The following is a 14683-nucleotide window of genomic DNA, read 5'->3' on the forward strand; positions in this document are numbered from 1 at the left end:
GATATCTTTAACAAAAGGTAAGTTGATATGTAATTTCTTAAAAAGTTCAAGAAACTTACCGAATTGTGCATCAATGCAATCTTTTTTTAATTTTGCTGGATATGGAACTGGTGGTGAATATTCCTCTGGTACTGGTTTGTCACTATTTTTTAGTTTTCTTCCCTCCTTTCGCTTTCCACTGCTTCTTGTGCTAACTTTTTTTCAGATTCCGCTAACACTTTTCCACTCCTTAGTGTAACTGCTTTGACGTGCTCTCCGGAATTGGTATTACTAAATAAATTTTCTGGTGGTCTTTTCGAGATTAGTTTAGACAGCTGGGTTATCTGAGTTTCGAGTCCTTGGATCCATGCTTGTTGATTCTTAAGTGCTGTCTAGGTATTTTGGAAATGGGTTTCTGACACCGAGATGAATTTAGAAAGCATCTCTTCAAGGTTTGGTTTTTTCTCCTGTTGATAAGGTGGCTGTTGAAAACCCTGAGGATTTTGTGGCTTTTGATTTCCTTGACCTCCCCAGGAAAAATTTGGGTAGTTCCTCCAACCTGCATTATAAATATTATTGTATGGGTTATTTTGAGATCTAAAGTTATTATTACCCATATAGTTGACTTGTTCCTCTTCGTTTGTGGGATTGAAGAATTGATATTATGTATGCACACCTCCTCCACTTGAGTCACACCTCATTACTAGATGTACCTGCGTAGAACCAAGAAAACTATCAATCTTTTTATTGAGAAGTTCTACCTGATTTGAGAGCATGGTGACTGAATCATTGTTATAGACACTGGCTGTTTTCGTTGGCTTTGTCCTCATAACTTGCCACTAATAGTTATTCAGTGACATTTCTTCAATGAATTCATAAGCTTCTTTAAGTGTTTTGTTGTTGATGGTTCTGCCAGCAGCTGCATCAACCATTTGCCGAGTCGAGGGATTCAGACCATTGTGGAATGTTTGTATTTGAAGCCAAAGAGACAACCCATGGTGAGGGCACCTTCTCAGTAAGTCCTTGTATCTCTCCCATGCATCGTAAAGTGTTTCTAAATCCATTTGCACAAAGGAAGAGATATCATTACGTAATTTAGCTGTTTTAGCCGGCGGAAAATATTTTAGTAAAAATTTCTTGGTCATTTGTTCCCAAGTAGTGATAGACCCTCGTGGTAGCGAGTTCAACCCCTGTTTAGCTTTGTTTCTCAGTGAAAAGGGAAATAACAGAAGACGAATGGCATCATCAGAAACGCCATTGATTTTGAATGTATCGCAAAATTCCAGGAAATTTGCTAAGTGCGTGTTGGGATCCTCATCCTGCAAACCATCAAACTGAACAAACTGCTGTATCATCTGAATAGTGTTAGGTTTTAATTCAAAAGTATTTACAGCTACAGCAGGTCTAACTATGCTAGATTTAGTTCCTGTTAAAGAAGGTTTAGCATAATCATACATAGTACGTGGAGTAGGATTTTGATTAGTCGCAATTGCAGGAGGTAGCTGATTACCTTGGTTTTCAGCCATCTCGTTGGTTGGGGTTTGAGTATCATCTTCTCGCTCGTTCTCTGTATATCGTAAACTACGCCTTATTTCTCTTTAATTTTTGCAAATTGTACGATCGATTTCTTCGTCAAAGAGTAATGGTCCTGACAGGTTTCTTCTAGTCATAAACTATAAAAACCTGCCAAGAGAGAGAAAAAGTAAATTAATAAATAATAAAATAAAATAAAATTGCAAGAAAAATAAATGGCTAAAGTAATAAAAAATTAGTGTTCCTAATATTTTAGTTCCCTGGCAACGGCAAGTAAAAAAATAGTGTGATTTGTAACAAGTAATAAATATTTATAATGAAGATCAAACCTAGACTAACTATTATCATGACGAAAAGGTAAGTGCACCTGTTGAACAATAGTATAGTAATGGCAAGACCGCGCTATCGTACCCAAGGGAACCAAAAGTACTAGTAATAACTATCTTTTTATTATCTAGCCTAAGAATAAAAGGTGTTTGTTTTAATTAACTAATTATTTAAACTAAAAACGCACAGAGAAAAGAATTGGGGAATTGCTTTTGGGAAAATTGATTGACTTGAGACAATACCTAAGGAAAAATCCACCTAGACTGTACTTGTTATTCTGGCTCCGAATCGGACGATTTATTCATTCAACTTGTTCCGTGGAGATCCCAAAGTTATGTTATTATCCCTATTCAAGACTAATAACGTCTAATCCCTAGATTGAATAACCGAGACTTTTCTCTAATTTACACTCTAGGGTTGCACTAACTCGATCTATGGATCCCCTTATTAGATTTCACCCTAATCCGGTAAAATCTTGTCACCCTATTTCTAGGCGCGCAATCAACTCCGCTTAATTATGGCAAATGTACTCTTAGACAGGGTCTATTCCTCCTCTGAATAAGAGCGTGTCTTGAATCAGTATCCTGGGATATCAAAGAAAGAATTAAGAACACATAATTAAGAACAAGTTAAATATTTATCATACGATTCAGAAAATAATAACAAGATTCGTCTTAGGTTTCATTCCCCTTAGGTATTTAGGGGATTTAGTTCATAAATAAATAAGAAAACATCTCAGAAGAATAAAGAATACAAAACATAAAGAAAACCCAAAACTCCCGAAGGGGAATTGAGGAGAGATCCTCAGTCTTGATGATGAATCCGTCTTCTGAGATGGATCCATCGGCGTCCTTGGGGTAATTCCTTACCCCTCTTCTCTTTCTCCCTTTTTCTCCTCCTCTAGCGCGTATTTATAGGCTTTGGAATGCCTAAAAACCCTCCAAAGTGGCCTTTTCCAAATTGGACTTAACTTGGGCTCAACAGGGACAAGCCCGTGTGACACGGCCGTGTGACATGATTTTCAGGCCGTGTTCGATCCGTTAAATTGCACACGGCCGTGTGGGTCAATGGCCAGGCCGTCTGAATCATGAAATCCTTGGTTGACACCCTCGAAAAACACAGGCGTATGAGCTGCCCGTGTGGCAAGGCTTAGGCCGTGTCATCTTCTCGATTAGGTTTGTTTTGTCCCTTTTTGGCTCGTTTTTGGCTCCTTTTGACTCTTGGTGCTCTCCTGAGTACAAAACATGAAATTAAAGCATTAGGAGCTTAGAATTCACCAATTCTAATGAGAAATCATCTATAAAATGCATTAAACATGGGGTAAAGATATATATAATTTACAGTTTATCAGGCCGGAATGGGTTAAATGGGCAAAAATTGAATGTTGATGCTATGTGATAGGAACTTGTATGTGAGCTTGAAGATGAATGTGAGTAGGCCTAACGGGCCATATAAATGTGATTTGGGCCTAATGGGCCATATACAGGTGATTTGGGCCTAATGGGCCATATGAATATGATTAAGCTTAATGGGCCAGATACAGGTATGTGAAATTGTTTGGGCTTTGTAAGGGGTTTTGGGCCTAGCATATGATATTCTGCTTAGGTTGCATATGGGTGGGAATTATGGAACGGAGGAAGTATATGAGGATCGCATCATTGCTTGACAATCGTGGATTCACCGACGGCTTTTAAAGCCCAATATGTAAATGAAGGTAGTTCCGTAACCAGGCTACCATGGTGTGTGGGTTGGGTGGGTCTATATTTATATCCCCACATGGTGTGACGGGGGACGGAGCTGGTGTGTAGCGGATGCATAATTTGGATGGAATTGCATTGCATGATTGATGAATGATGTCTTTTTTGAATGCTTGTTTTCCGTCGAGGGTTGTACACACTGAGTTTGCGAAATCTTACCCCCTTCTTTTATTTTATTTTCAAGTGATGCTCAGTAGAGGGTTCGATGTTTGGAGAGACTCTGGGTGGCCAGCTAGCAAGACAACTTGGACTTGTTTCTCTTTTAAAAGCATATAAGTTCTTTATTTTATTAAGTATTTTTTGGACCGGAATGTAATAAGGCTTCCTTATTATTATTATCTGGATTATTATTATTTTTATTGTAATTACGAGAAGTTGAACATGGGATTCCTAAATTATAGTATGTTTTTCTATGCTTCCGCAGCTCAATTTTTAAGTGACATGTTTTCATAAAAACATATGCTTCAAACAAGTGATGTTACGGAGTTTGTTTTTTTTTTTGTTAATTAATTATTTTAAGAAGGATTTTCAATGAAAACACGGTTTTCGCTAAAACACTCGTACCACTTTACCCACAATAGCCCCTAGGTGTAGACAAAATTTGCTCGAGTTGTGCTTTTCTACAATTGAGGATACAGATTCATTGTACCCCATGTGGGGTTCATCCTTGAATAAAAATCCCTATTCAAAGCAAAATGGCCGCTTTAGAATATTAGTTGAATACCTTGTGGCAACAGCAACATTGAAGAATATCTTCGACTACGGGGCACCAGCACGCGAAGATTCTATTATTTTAGAAGTACTCTTTACATGAGCCAAGAAAAGAACGTCAGGGAAATAGAAATAAAAATAATAGAGTATACATCAAAAAGTAGAGATGTTAAAGCGAACACTGTAAAAATGTGAACTTTGTGAGAACTGGGAAACATGAAAAGTTTGAAGAAAATAAAAAGGGATAAAGATGATAATTTTTAGGGAACGGGAAACGTGAGGAAAAAGGGTTACGATGTGGAGGAAAAGTTAAAAATAGAAAAGACATTTTTGGGGAAAAATGAAATAATTGATCCCTACATTGTAGGCTTCATACTTTGGGTTTCCCAATATTCACTAAATGCAACTGCCTAAAAATCTCTCCTTTGGAATTTTCTAAGCCGTCAACTCTTTTATTAACACATCATCATTCAATTTGTCGTGACATAATGTTTCTCTGTAATGTTGCGACAAACTGCTACTCTGTATACACTAACAAATCCTGCTTCTTTTATTCTGCTCTTATTCATAATAATAATAAAATATATAAAATTGTATTAAAAATAAAGAGAATAAAAAAAAAAATAGAAACGGGAAATAAAATGAAAAAACTACTTATTAATGAAAACAAAAAATTTCAAACATCATGAAGGCTAATGCTTTGCTTGTCACCCTTTATAGGAGCACCCTAGTAATGCTTCAAGCGTTGTACATTAAACTTGAATGTAGCCCCTTTTCTTAGGTCTTTAACAACAATAGCACCCTATGAAAACACTTGAATTACTTCAAAAGTTCTGACCATTGAGATTTTAACTTACAAGGAAATAATTTGAGCTTGGAATTGAACAATAATGCTTGCTTTCCAGGTTCAATTTACCTTGGCAAAATTCTGGCATCATGTCATTGCTTGGTTTTTTTCTTATAAAAACGAGCATCCTCATATGCTTATATTCAAACCTCTTCAATCTTATTCAATTCTAACAATCTCTTGTCCCTAGCGGCATCCTAATCCATGTTCAGTCTTAATCGCCCAAAACGCTTTATGTTCAAGTTCAACAAGTAAATAACATGGCTTACTTAAAAAATGGACATGGTGAGATAAAATTTTAAAGTTTGGCAAAAAGGACATTTTGGTCATTTGGTAAATAAAAGAATAAAAAGGGAAAATCAAGTCAAAATTCTGTCCATCTTCTCCTACCTTGGCCGAAAATTTCAAGCTCACCATAGCTAGGGTTTTGTCAACTTCCATGCTAGATAGTAAATGCATTCTAGCCCTATTTTTAATGTTCTTTACATTTTTGAAGTCATCATAACCCAATTTAACTATTTCTACCATTATTTTGAAGTAGGGTTCATGTTCAAAAATTTACCCATGTGTGACATGCATGTGTTTTGATGTTTAATGGTAGGAAATGAAAGTTTGATGTGTAATAAACAACTTTTACTAAGTGTTTTTTCATGAAAATATCTAAAAAGGACCTATTTGTAAAAAGATGTAAAATGGGTAGTAAAAATTTGATTTGATGAAAAATGTGGGCTGATATGAGCATGTATATGGTTCGGCTAGGCTTGGGTAACAAAGAAATTGAATACATTTCATTTTACGAGCCTAGGGACTAATTTATAAAAGTGTGAAACATTAGGGGTAATAAGCTAAATTTTCTATTATAGATCAAGAAAAACGAAGTTCAGACCTTGATCGAGGAAAGAATAAGGTGTTTGATGATTAAATCTATTTCTCTTTTTTTTTTGTACCGAGGTAAGTTTGTATGTAAATAATGCATCATTATTTATGCTTTAATTGCTTTAATATAGTATGAATTAATTTACTCTTTGAATGAATTCAACAAAGTTCGAAAAGAGAAAATTCCAGGTGAACATTAAGAATAGTTAGGATACAAATGTAATGACATTAGGGTTAGTTGAGATTACGTGTAAGAACATATTTGGGATATGGCATCAATATGAGATTTTGTGTAAGACTATAGCTGGGCTAATGGCATCAATATGAGATCCCATGTAAGACCATATCTGGGATATGGCATTGGTATGATACTATGTGTGTGAGATATCCTGAGTATCCTTTAGTATTCCAAGTGGTTCAACGGGTAACTTAACGGTCATGTTAAAGTTATGAAAGATTATGATATGTTGTGGGAGACAATGGTATGTTGCAAGTTGATACAGGTATGAACCCTTGATGTGGTATGATTGAGTAAGTTTTGATGTTAAGGTTTTAATGACATCTATGCTAAATTTGATCATGAAAGTTTACAATGATATTTATGATAATTTACTTCATATAATTATATGTTAAAGTGTGTGTATGATGCCTATTATTTGCATAGGAACTTACTAAGCTTTCAAGCTTACTCCCTTTCTTTTTTCCCTTGTCTTATAGTGTCGCCAAGCCATCTTGGGGATCGAAGATGGTTAGAGATCCATTCATACTATCAAATTACTATTTTGGGTACTTATGATTACATAATTTTGAGTATGGCATGCATAGGGACTTAGTCATTTTGTTATGTGTCATAGTTGATTTGGCCAAAAGTGTTGGCTTATGTTATTTGATAATTCATTTTGTGAATGGCCATTAAATTGGCTAATATTGGCTTAAGTATATATATACATATGATGACGCCCTTCATGAATGTGGATATTGCATGGTTTGAGATGACAAGTAGGAGATGTTGTATGTGATAGAAAGTAGCATGTAACTGATGTGTGAATGACTTGGTTGTGGCTGATTTGATTGTATGAATACACTTGGATTTGTGTTGGTTGTTGTTGTGTAGGTTGGTGCAAGTAAGGGTGGCAAAATGGCTTGGTAAATAGCCTTATTTTTGTCCACACAGGTAGACACACGGGTGTGTGTCTAGGCCGTGTGTGACACAGGGCTTGCCCTATGGGTGTGTGATCCGGTCGTGTGTCCCCTGTATTTTTGAATTTTAGCTTCGAATTGGCCACACGGGCAGAGACACGGCCGTGTGTCTCAACTGTGTGAAGGACGCGGCCCAGGGACATGGGCATGTGCCCTGGGCGTGTGAAGTCCGCACCTATTTTATGAAAAATTATGAAATTTAAATCGCCCACACGGCCTAAGCACACAGGCGTGTGACTTGGTCGTGTGACCACAATTTTTTGATGGCGTCATAAACAGAGAGTTACACGGGTTAGGGACATGGCTGTGTGTGACCACACGACCTACCCACATGGGCGTGAGACTGCTGTTTTGATGAAAATTTTCTAAGTGTTTGGAAGTTTTCTAAAGTTCTCAGTTTAGTCCCGAACCACTTCCAATGTATGTTCTCGGCCTCGTAGGCTCGTTTAAGAGACGATATGAATGTTTTCAAAAAGTTTTAAATTTGAGCGGAAATCCATGTCTCAGTTTTGAATGTTTGTTTGAGATTAAGTTAGGTAATACCTCGTAGCCTGTTTCAGCGTCGAATACGGGTAAGGGGTGATACATAGTAGACCAGTTCTTTTGAGATGGACTCACCGCTTTTTCCAGAATTTGTTTAATTTCCCTATTAGAGATTTCAGCTTGGTCGTTCGTCTGGTCTTTGAGAAAATCTTGGTTTTATTTGCTTGGCCTTTGAAATTATTGTTGCGCCTTGAGGTAGTGTGAACCCATTACATTCATGGGTCTAAAATTGGACCTTGAAACTTGCACCATTCCTACCTTCCTCAAGAAGATTCGTCCTTGAATATTTAGCTGCTCCAAAAGAAAAGATATTAGGATAAATAACAATAAATTGAAAAAAAAATACTTACCTAAGCTTTCTTGTGCGCCAAAACTATCTCTAGGATCAAAGATATGATTATGATATCCCAAATCAGCATGGATCAAGTATCTCTCCTTCAAAAACAAATCATCGACACTAAACAAAGAAATACTAGGTAGATGAGTGTTCAAGTAAAACATAACATGTAACTTTATTTGAATATACATGGTCATCCATCAAAATTTCCAACGATGAGTCAAGAATTTCACTTGTTTATAAAAATCAAGAAGGTTAAGATTATGTAAAAAGTCATCGTTAAATGTCAAGGTAGAAAATTTTATTGCAAGAGTAAATATATAAAATGCTTTTATAAACCTATCTAGTGCAACAAAATTACTATTTTTAACCTGTACAAATCTAGATAAACCTGTAAAATCAATTGAAATTTCTGACCAAGGTTTAATGAAATTTGACCAACAACAAATCATGTTGTAAGGAAAAACAAAATCAGTAGCATACTTATAAAAAAATTCAAGGTCTGCCTTCTTAAATCAATTTCTAATGTTGGCTTACCTTTCTTATCCTGTATCACTTTTGGAGAAGTATCAATGTTCAACTTACCTCTCTCCCATAAGTAAAATCGTTTGTCAATGGTAGAGTAATATAATTGGAAGTTTGTCAATGGATCCTTGAAATCGTGTAATAAATGAACATCACTAAACAAATTTGAGTTAGGTTTAGTTAAAACATAATCATTCCTCACTTTTGTATGCGTATTTTCTTGCTTATATTTTCTTTTTCCACTTGAGAATTCTTCAATTTTACCTTATATGTAATTCCACTCACTAAGTTTGGACCATTAGGTAGACTTTTATCACTCAAGGTTTTTTTTCTCTTGGTCTTTTCACATGATTCTTCCTCACTTCCCATACCCCCATCCCAAGTATTATGAATATTCAATTTAGTGCAATATATCTTAGTGGGAGAACATGAAGTTTCTATCTCATCTAACTTCATAGATTTGAGGAAAAAATTCTCACTATCATTTCTTTTTATCAACAAAATTCTTGTGTTGGCACAATCACTACTATAGTGCCCATGCCCTTTACACTTAAAACATTCAATTTCACGAGATCTTTGTTGTTTTGGTGACAAATCAGTAGAAGTGGTCTGCTTAGAAGATGTTGAAGAAGGTTTTGTAGGAGCCTGACTTTTCCACTCAAAAGGTTTAGTCTCATCATGTTTTGATAACAACTTATTAGTAGCATAAGGGTGTTTCAAATTCTTGAAATTAGAATTAGAACACGTACCTCTATAATTTTGTGATGCACCAAATGGACGAGATTGACATTGTTGAAATTATTGCTCAATCTCAATTGTCTTGTGTACCATCTCTTCAAGATCAATGTAAGTTTGAAGATTAAGACTATTGGCTATCGAAATGTTCAAGCCATTTACGAACCACACCATGACGGTAGTCTCTTATTCTTATCGCACATTTATTCTTTGCGTAAGCATCTCCATCTCATTAAATTACTGATCAATAGATCGGGTGATATGCCGTGGCAATTCTTTGTTTCACCTCATACCTGCGCAAGGCATTCGCCATCATTTTGCAATCAAAATGGGATCTCTCGTTACTGATAATGGCTTTTGGTGTACCAAATCTTGTGAAAATACTCTTACGTAAAAATTTCAATACCGACTTAGCATCATTAGTGGCTAAGACTATTGTTTCTACCCACTTAGAAACATAGTCTACTGCCAAACGTATGTATAGCTTGCCCACGGATGGTGGCAATGGACCTATAAGGTCTATTCCCTATACATCAAACAGTTCAATCTTCAATATACTTTCTAATGGCCTTTCCTATTCTTTGACAATGGTCACACAAGCTATAAAATTCATGAGCATCTTTAAATAAACTTAGCTAATAGAATCCTGACTGAAGTACCTTGGCAACTATTTTCATTCCTCCAAAATGTCCTTTATATGGGGCTAAGTGAAAATGTTGTAAGATACTATGCATCTTATCATTGGCGATGCACTTACTAAGAAGGTTACTATGTTGGCATACCAAGATAATGCCTTGGCAATGAGCAACCGTTCATATGTGAATTATTCTTTAATAAGTTTCTTGCTTTCATCTTCATGTCCCAATTCTATTCTTGACAAAAGGTCAGCCACATGATTTTCGATTCTCTTCTAATCTATAATTTCCAAATCAAAACCTTGTAACAAGAGTATCCACCTAATCAATCTCTGCTTGGCATCTTTCTTTCATACCAAGTAATTGATAGCTAAGTTATCTGTGTAGACTGTGACCTTTGTTTTTACTAAATAAGAACAAAATTTGTCAAATGCAAAGACCACTACTAGTAATTCCTTCTCGGTAGTAGTATAATTAAGTTGAGTCTTTGTCAATGTCCGACTAACATAATATATTACATGTAGTACATTGTTTCTCCTTTGACCCAACATTGCACCCACAGCATAATCACTAGCGTTGCACATAAGTTCAAAGGGCAATGTCCATTCTGGAGAAACCATAATTGATGCTGCTACAAGTCATTTCTTGAGCTCCTCGTAAGGTTTCAAACATTGATCATTAAAATTAAAAGGTTTATTCTGTTCAAGTAAAGTGTATGTGTTGGAATAGGGATTATTATTTTGTTTAAAATTACCCATGTTGTATTCAATGCTAGGTTTGTGGGCATTCATCAAACACATGATCTTAACCAAGATAAACACATGCTAGCTCGACTATTTTCATCTTCTGAACTACAGTTGGATTTTTCATAGTTTTAATCATATTAGCTAGAAAAGATACCTAGGTCGTTATCGAAGTGATTGCATCAGGCTTGATGGTATCGACAGCTCTCTTACTTGTCCCAACTCTCTTGATCGGATACTGATAATCGTTGTTGGCAATCTTTTCCAAGATCTCGTTTGCTTCATTATAAGTTTTTTCCAACAACATACAGTTGGCAGACGCATCAAGTACCGTCCTTGTGTGCGCATTCAACCCATTGTAAAACATCTCCATTTGAGTCCAATGTTGGAATCCAAGGATCGAACATTTCTAAATTAACTCATTAGATCGTTCCCAAGCTTCATATAGCGTCTCATCCTCCATCTACCAAAGAGACGTAATATCATTTTCAACTTGTCATTCATAATAGGTCAGTTATACCGAGGCAAGAAGCTCTAGAAAAGATCATTCCATGATGCCACTATTCTTGATGGGAAAGCATTCAGCCATGCTCTTGTACTATCTCTTAAAGAATAGCTTAAGTCTCAAGGTGTCTTTAGGAACACCCTGTTGTTTGAATGAATCACATACTCCTAGAAAAGGTCTTAAATGTAATCGTGGGTCTTCAATGGGTAGTCCACTGAACTATCGTACTATTTGTAACATCTAAAACATTATTGGTTTCAGTTCAAACTAATGAGCCTGTATGGTTGATCTAATTATCCTTGGATTTAGATCATCTAGCATTGAGATGACATGCTCTCTAATTGGCCTATGTCATTCATCCACCACACGTCTAATGAAAGGATTTTCATTATGATCATTTTGATTACCATTAAGATTATTCCTGCTTCTAGCCATTTTTCTCAATTCTTTTCTCTTTCTCCGTAAGGTTCTGTTAATCTCTAGATCAAAAAGGTATTCTGTGTTAGCAGGAATGCCTCTTCTCATGTACTGATGGACAACCTATAAAAAGCAAATACACTAAGTTAAATAAAATTACTAAGTAAAATAACCAAACCAAATTTCACCAAACTATTAATCCTCGGCAACAACGCCAAAAACTTGTCACATGTGAATATGATATGCGATTTGTGCAAGTATACACATCGAATCAAGTAATAAAATAAAGAGTGAGTATCATTCCCACGAGGATTAGAATAAGGCACTAAAATGCTCAAGTTATTGTAATATGAATTTTATGGCAAGACTGACGAATAAGATGCAATGGTAAACTAAGGTAAGTATGCAGTGATAATTCAAAGGAGTGATGATGTATGCGATAGATGGAATTGATGTATAATTAGAAATGCACTGACAAAAGTGAAAGTATAAATGTAATGATAATAACGAGAGTGATTATTCGAATAGAATGTAAAAAAATAAATAAGCAACTAAATATGTTGTGGAAAAAATACTACAACAAAGAATATGGATAGGGTGATGTTGATTTGGAAGGTTAGGATTACCCAGAATCAACCATTACTATCAATAATGCCTTGGAAAAATCGTATCTACTTTACTGCACAAAAGAGTTGTAAAATGGCCTGCCTCTCGCGAGAGCAAAACCTCAGGTTACCGTACTCGTGTCTATAGGCTTTTTAGATATCTTGCATGAGTTCCTTCTGTACAACCATGACTCTATGTCTAGAGTCGACTACAAGTGTTTATCGAGTACAAGCTCATTTCATTTAATTTTAATCCAACCAATCCGAACCTTCCAGAATTAGAATCAATTTATAAGTATGTGAACAGTCTTCTATGTCTAGAGATCATTTGCATTTTAATTAAGAAATAAGAACAATCAATTGAAATAGTAAAGTAACTTAGATATATGTTGCATCTATAAAAATAGTTTAAGGTTTCATCGAAAGTAATCTTAACCCTCTGAGATTTAGCTCATGGCTTGGGAAATAAAATTCCAAACCAAAATATTATTCGGCATTATGTTCAACTACTTCAATTCAATCTTTCAAAGGAACATTAATGGAAATAACAGAAGAACTTTGGGAAACAACTTTCTCTTGCCTAGTCCCCACTTCAGCAGCACATCGCCCTGTGACGGCTAAGAAGGACTGCCTTAGACTTCCTTTCCTTTGTGCAGCCGAACCCTTATTCACACCTAAAGATCTCTCCCACTTTGTTCGCTATTTTGTGAGGTCCCCTTCATCTGCTTTTATAGATAGATTAGGCTAGGGTTGGCTAACAACTCAAGATTATCTTCTCCTTTTTTATGGGGATTTATCTGGTACAAGTTTGAATTTGAACTGGGATTGCTACGTAAAAAATGTTGACTTGGCCTTCCCAGAATTACCACGGTGGAATGACAAAAATGTGCAAGTGTATTAGTTATCAAGTAATAAAGTGACAAGTAAATGTCAAGTATAGGAATTGTGAAAGAAAAATATTTATGAAATGTAATCAAACATTTTGGTGATGAGAAAAATATGTTGTTTTGAATAAGTGAGTTAAAAACTAAAAATTAACTAATTAATAAAAATAAAAAGTAAAAAATTCCAATGCACGACTTCGAAAAACGATGAGTTTTAATCAACATGACATAATTGTGTTAGATCAATTACATTCCTTAACTTAGAATTACTAAACCCAAGTTCAAGTTGTTACGAATTTTTTCACGGCAACTTGGTAATTTGTTAACTACTGCCCATACATACTTACTAATTTAACCAATCTCTTGAACATTTTTCAATGTCAATTCAAACAATTAATCAATCTTCATAAGCATATAAAAGATTAAGTGTGGTAACAATATATTTTTGTACTAAATCAGTTTAATCAGAATAATCTTGCAAGTTATGCAAGGCTAATGTACCATTTAATACCGTCGCTAATTTAACCTCAGTTACCTTAAAAGATTAAACATGCATCAATCAAATATTTTTTCAATTAATTACAATTTCAATACACTTAATAATTAATTCATTCATTACCTTACATTTTATAATGCAAGTATAGCATAAGCACGCTTTTATTTAATTGAACAACTCACCAACACCTATAACAACACAAAAATTATTTTAATAATTTAAGTGGATAGAATGAAATCAATCTAACATGAATTAAATTTAACCCATTTTAATTAGAAGAATAACAACAAAAAAAATTATTCATATTCATGATCACAACATAAATAAGAAAATTAAAGAGAAGGGAACTAGGAAGCAAATCTAGGATTTCTCTGAAGCCAGACAAGTCTTCTTCTCTACTTGTTCTATTGAACCGAGGCCTCAACGAATAATTGGATGATGCTATTCCAAGGTGGAAGAAGGCTCTTTTTCAAGAGGAAAATCGACAAGGGAGTGAACAAGAAAAAGGGAAAAACAAAGTAGAGAAAGTGAGTGAAAGAGAGATATGTGTGGGAAATGAAGGGTGTGTTGAACAAAGTAGAAAAAAGGGGTATTTATAGGTGGGAGTGGCTGCTAAAAATAGCAAATAATTAGCAGCCATACATTCCCCTTGGCTAGCCACACATGGAGCAAAGTTTGAATGTTTCAAACTTTGCTAAATTTAGCTTGGGGTAAATCTTCAAAGGCACAAAAAGTGTAGGTGTTTGAATAGAGTTTAAGGAAACTTTGAGGATTGTTTTGCAAGCATAAAAATTAGAAAAATTCAACTGATTGGGTTAGCTTGTTGGACGGTTTTGGGCCACCGTCTCTCTTGTTGGATCAGTCTTCTTTTATTAGCACAATCTGGTCATTTTCTCCTCTAGGCTTTATATTAATTTTTAACCCAATTAAATTTGGATTAAAATTAAATATAAAGTGCATAAAATAATCATCATTTGGACCATCCTTGGCAAGAAAAATATTCAGCCTTGCTCTTGGTCCACCTTTTG

At 35.2% G+C, this 14683-nt stretch overlaps 1 non-coding gene across 1 annotated transcript; it reads left to right on the forward strand.

The window, feature by feature from the left end:
- The first annotated feature begins 969 nt into the window (after nucleotides 1-969).
- Nucleotides 970-1076, forward strand: LOC128282313 (small nucleolar RNA R71). Its single transcript, XR_008272548.1, has one exon. It is a non-coding gene; the product is annotated as a small nucleolar RNA R71 (small nucleolar RNA).
- The last annotated feature ends 13607 nt before the right edge of the window (nucleotides 1077-14683 follow it).

Source organism: Gossypium arboreum, chromosome 1, assembly GCF_025698485.1.
Source record: "Gossypium arboreum isolate Shixiya-1 chromosome 1, ASM2569848v2, whole genome shotgun sequence".
Taxonomy (NCBI): Eukaryota; Viridiplantae; Streptophyta; class Magnoliopsida; order Malvales; family Malvaceae; genus Gossypium; species Gossypium arboreum.